This window comes from Macaca thibetana, chromosome 9 (genome assembly GCF_024542745.1).
Source record: "Macaca thibetana thibetana isolate TM-01 chromosome 9, ASM2454274v1, whole genome shotgun sequence".
NCBI classification, from domain to species: Eukaryota; Metazoa; Chordata; class Mammalia; order Primates; family Cercopithecidae; genus Macaca; species Macaca thibetana.
In genome coordinates, this window is record NC_065586.1 from 114566430 (window position 1) to 114572645 (window position 6216).

Consider the following 6216-nt stretch of genomic DNA (forward strand, 5'->3'; position numbering starts at 1 on the left):
AATGCAAGACACCTTTCCAGGCACCAGCAATGCCTGTGGGCTCCTGAATTGGGGAGCTAAATTCCAAGGCTTGGGAAAAGCCAGGGACAATTATATGAGATAAAAAAAGAACACGTGGCCAAGCATCCCAGAGCAACGATCAGGTTGGTGCTGCTCACCAAATGCTGTAAACTAGGCACAGCAAGGTTAGTTGCTCAGAATTTATCTTATAATATTTAGGGCCCTTTGCCCTTTATCCATTATTTTTGTGTCTTTTCTAATCCAAAGGCATTGCTGTTCTTATCTTTCAAAATTCAGCCTGACCAATAAATAGTTTTGTGAGCAATCATATTGTAAATATTGGCAGAATTTGACTTTTCTGGAAAAGACTATTCTTTTTGTGAAAACATCTGAAATGTTTCAAATAGCTTGGGCTCCCCCCATGAGGGAGGTGCAAGGTAACTTCATGTTCCTAATATGTGTGGTGTCATCCAAGAGGGTTCTCCATGTGCGCACCCCCCCGCAGCCAGAATAGTCCCAAGAACTGAGACTATGTTGCAGTGTCCCCTCAGGCTACAGTCTCTCCAGAAACCCTACATTGGATCCATCAGACCCTCTGGTATGGTTTGACTATGTCCCCACCCAAATCTCATTTTTAATTGTAGCTCCCATAATTCCCCCATGTTGTGGGAGGGACCCAGGGGGATATAACTGAATCATGGGGGCAGTTTCCCTCATACTGTTCTCATGGTAGTGAATAAGTCTCATGAGATCTTATGGTTTTATAAGGGGAAACCCCTTTCGCTTGATTCTCAGTCTCTCTTGCCTGCCACCACGTAAGATGTACCTTTTGCCTTCCACCATGATTGTGAGGCCTCCCCAGCCACATGGAACCTCTTTTTCTTTATAAATTACCCAGTCTTGGGTAAGTCTTTATCAGCAGGGTGAAAATGAACTAATATGCCCTCCCAGCTCTTGCACACGCCCAACCTCCATTTTATACCAATCTCAAGTGCAAAAGAAAAAAGTTCCTGGATGCCCTGTGCCTCTTCTCCTTTTCCTTTCTTCTCTCTTCCTTCTTCCTCTTTCTTTAAGCACCAATAACAATTACTCATGTTGCTGAGTAGATGGTTATAGGTATATACTCGTATAGCGCCTGCTTGATCTACCTTTTTATCCTTAGCCTCAGAAACTAGTTCTAATTGTTTCCAATAGTTGTTGAAGTGAAGCCCACTAGTCCTACAGTGCTTTACGAACTAATAAAAATATAAAACCCTGACATGATATTTAATGTCATCAACAGTGGGGCCATTCAGGATGGGAGGCACAGAATCCTTCAATGTCTTAAAATCTCTGAACACGTTACTGTAATACTCTTTAGTGAAGCAAATGTTGGCCTTTGCTTTATAAACAAAAAAGTCAACATGTTCAGCAGTTTTTATATTCTCGAGTATGGTGTTAATCAGACTATGCTTAAGAAGATAGTGAATGGTTTTATATCCCCATCATTTTTTTAAAAAGCTTAAAATGTTCAAAGCTTTTGTGATTAAAGGACCAAGATTTAGTTGTTTGAAAAACTACACACAGCAAATGGTCATTTCCAGTGACAATCAGATACTGAAGTGTTACTGTACACTGTTGGTGGGAGTGTAAATTAGTTCAGCCATTGTGGAAGACAGTGTGGTGATTCTTCAAGGATCTAGAACCAGAAATACCATTTGACCCAGCTATCCCATTACTGGGTATATCCCCAAAGGATTATAAGTCATTCTACTATAAAAACACATACACATGTATGTTTATTGCAGCACTATTTACAATAGCAAAGACTTGGAACCCACCCAAATGCCCATCAATGATGGAATGGATAAAGAAAATGTGGCATATATAAACCATGGAATACTATGCAACCATAAAAAAGAATGAGATCGTGTGCTTTGCAGGGGCATGGATGAAGCTGGAAGCCATCATTCTCATTAAGCTAACGCAGGAACAGAAAACCAAACACCACAAGTTCTCAGGCATAAGTGGGAGTTGAACAAAGAGAACACATGGACACAGGGAGGGGAACAACACACACTGGGGCCTTTTTGGGGGTGGGGGGCAAGGGGAGAGAGAGCATTAGGACAAATACCTAATGCATGCAGGGTTTAAAACCTAGATGACGGGTTGATAGGTGCAGCAAACCACCATGGCACATGTATAACCATGTAACAAACCTGCACATTCTGCACATGTATCCCAGAACTTAAAGTAAGAAAAATAAAACATAAAACACAAAATATAATGCAAGTGTGTCACTGTTTCCCCTGAGTCATTACAAGGTTCTTGTTATTAACACCTTTCAGAAAATTTTAAACTGTATGAAATTCAGTCATACACAATTAATATATTAAGACATTTTCCCATTCTGCTAAGCTTCTCCTTTGCCAAGTGTGAAACTGACTTAGTCATGTTACAAGAAAATATGGCCATGTATCTTTTCACTCTTGGTATCGAGGACATGCATCTTGGGGCCTCAAGCTTGGGTATAATTATATTTATTTATTCAAAACAAATAATGTTGAGACTGCTAGGCTGTATAAAATAATTACCACCAAGGGTAAGAGAAAATTGCCTGATAATATCCTTTGTTTGTAAACCTAAGGATAAAAACAAATGAATTAGCTGGTTTTTTAGCTATTTTTGGTAGATGGACTTTTTGCAAGTCCCTACCACAAAGCACTGTTGTGAGAATTAGATTTATTTTATCTTTATTTCTTCAACAAATACTTACGTAGTGCTTACTATGTGCTGGCCATTCAACTAAGGCTACATATTACATATACTAACCAAATTAATTATCATGACCACATTTTGATGTTGGTTCAATACCCTCATGGATGTGGAAACACAGACACAGAAAGGTTCTGTAGTTACTGCCTCATACATGGGAGAGGTGCACAGTGTGTGACTCATATTTGGAACTTAACAAACATGAGGGACCATTTCCTCCCAGGTCACACTGACTATCCAAGTTGAAAAGTGGATGAATGCAACCTCAACATTTGTAAGGCTGGGAAAAAATGAGATATTTCTGATTTACAACGATTTTAGAACTCAGAAAGAATACGATGTACATATAGCTCAGCCTTTCTACTATTTCTTATTCGAAGGAAATTGAGACATTAGAAAAGAATCATTGAGAGAACACACAGATCACTGATTTCGTGATGTTCTCACTGGGTATAATAATATAGGCATCAGTTCTCAAATCTCAGTGATTCTCTGAAAATGCTTAATTGGAGAAATCTAGACTAAACAATTTACTATTTAAAATGCTTGAACTTGTCACATTTTTTATCAATCAGTTGGAAGTATTTTAAGAGAAACAGCTGCTATAAATGGATTTGTTTGTCCAAATAGGATCCTATATTTGGTGGCTCCATGGTAATTTACCATCTGCCCCCAAAAGTGCTGTGCATGCAAAATTTTTGATCACAGTCCAAATTGCAGAGAAAATTTAATGTGCATTTGAAATTAATCAACCAGCAAACACATGGGTATATCTGAGTGTATAGACATATCATGGACCTGATGTATGTAAAGGATTTTGCCGAAGACACGGAAAAAGGTACAAAGAACAGTAGGACACAAGGGCCTTTGAGAAGCTTTCATCTGAGAGAGAAGATAAAACAAAGGCATATGCAAACATAACCAATGAAATAAATAGGAAGGCATAACAGCAAGGAGAGAATGTCGTCAGTGATGACTTAGAGAGCACAGAGAGGGACAAGACAACGGTGGACTGGGCTGAACTGGACAGGACTGAGCAGGACTGGGTGGGAGAATTGGGAGCAAGACTGGCTCCTGGGACTTCTGCTGAATCACACAGGAAGCAAAGGATTTGGCTCATGAGGAAGGGAGAGGGCAGTACACGCTGTCTGTTCATTATCACTCCAGTGCACATTGCTCCGAGCCCCTCAGTGTGATTTATGTTTCTTCTATTTAAGTAGAATAATCCAGATGTAATTTTTCTGCCTATGATGCTCTGCTCTTTTGCTGCGTTTTGTGGCTGAGTTTCTCTTTGTGTGCTCCATCCACCGCGTAAGTGGTCGTGTTTACTTTGCTCTCTCATTCCCTGTATGTCTCATGGATAACAAAATTATAGAAACAGATCGAATATGTTTGAAATAATTCACATCGTGGAGAACCTTTTGGGTTGCCTGTATCACAGGCATTATCCCTTTGTCTTTTCTCCTTTCTCCTTTTCCCACTGTGCCTCAAGACATTAATGGTTAATGGGCAGTTGCAAAACAGCATTTCCTCTCCAAAGAAATGCCACAAGAAAGAGCACAAAAGAAAGTGTTAATATATGTTTCATTGTACACTGATGTTTCCAGACAGATCTGTTTTCTTTAATAGTCTGCTGATACAGGCATATCAGAAATGCAGCAGCTGATAGGGGGTTCATTGTCCCCGTCTGGGTGGGTAGGAGGGGTAATGGGCTTCATGATTGGGGCTGGCCAACATGACCCAGTGGGGAGGAAGAGGAAGCTGGGGCCAGTCAGTAGGTGAACTGACCCACCTGTAGGGGCACTGCTCTGGGATCCAAAAGTCCAATACATGGAGAGGGGCCTGTCAGTCATCAACGGGGGAAGGGGTGTGGTCCACCCAAGCAAGTGGCTCCAATAATGGGGATTCTCATAGGCAGGTCATGCCAACACAGTTCTGGAAGATCAGTCCATCCTATACCCCATGACTGGAGCTGTGAAAATGGAATTCAAGCACCTGGGGATGAAGATGCTGGCAGGAGAAAGGCATGGCATCAGCATTCCCAGCAGTGGTCCAGAATTGAGGCAAAGCTACAAACCCGCTGGAAATCTGCTTACAACAAAATATGACATGAGGCTCACCCCAGACACTGAAGCTCTAGCAGTGCAACGAATTCCATGCATTTCTGGTGGATCAAGGTCACCCACTGGGTCAGGACCAACTTTGGAACAATCTTGGAGGAGTTTCTGGAAGGGGGCAACAGCAGAGATCTTGAGTCAACTAGCAAGGGCCAACATCAGTTCCCAACAAATACATGTCCTCCAATGCTGCTTTTTTTCTCTTTTATTGAACTCTGTCCTACATATAGTAAACTACACAAATCTTAAGTGATAGATTTTTACAATATACATATACTTGTGTAACCACCACGCAGATAGAGATATAGAACATTCACAGGACCCGGAAATCTCTAACAGCCCTTCCCAGTCAATAACCACCATTTTGGCTTTTATTATCATACATTAGCTTGACCTGTTTTTGACCTACACATAAGTAGAATCATGCAGTATGTACTCTTTAGCGTCTGTCTTCTTTTGCTTGATACTAAACCTATGAGACACTTCCGTGTTTTTGCATGTTGCTATAATTTGTTCATTTTCACTGCTATCTAGTATTCTACTGTATAACTCTACACAAGTTCTTATTGTCAACGACATCTGGGTCGTTTCAAGATTTAGGCTCTTAAGAAATCCTCTGTGAACATCCTTGTGTATGTCTTTTGGTGGAAATAAGCACTTATTTCTGGTGTCATACACATGTGGGGATTGCTGAGTCATAGGACATACGTCATTTAGCTTTAGTTCCTTGGACACTTTTAAGAGTAATTTCTCCACTAGTCAGTTTAGAAAAGAGATGAAAAACAAGTAAGGTTAATCTGCAAAGTATGTTTTGAGGGCAGCACAACATTAGATACTAGCTTAAAGACTAAAGTAATCCACCATTGCTACTACATCGTGTTGTACAAGACGATAAGAACTTCATGAAGGCAATTCCCACACTCAGTGTGGCACCGTTCACAACAGGATAATGGTGGAGGAGGTGACTAAATAAATTCAACGAGGAAATGTGGCATAGGGCTTGGAGTTTACTATTCTTCCTTGTGAAGTACTGCAGAGGGTTCAAGTCAGACTTATGAGTGAGGCAGAAGCAGGTGACCATCTCAGCACTACCCATCTCCAGCAGCTGATCACAGTGAGGCCACTTAATGTTTCCAAGCCCCTTAGCAAAATGAGGGTAATAGTCCTACCTCATTTGGATGTTGTGAGGACCAAATCAGACAATGGTTGCTAAGAATGTACCACAGTGCTTAGCACATAATAAGCAATTAAACAGTACCTATTTTTATTAGCAAGGTAATCAGTGATAATTTTGTGATTTTGAATAATGATGATAATTAAAACAAATAAAAAGTTGACTCAGGTT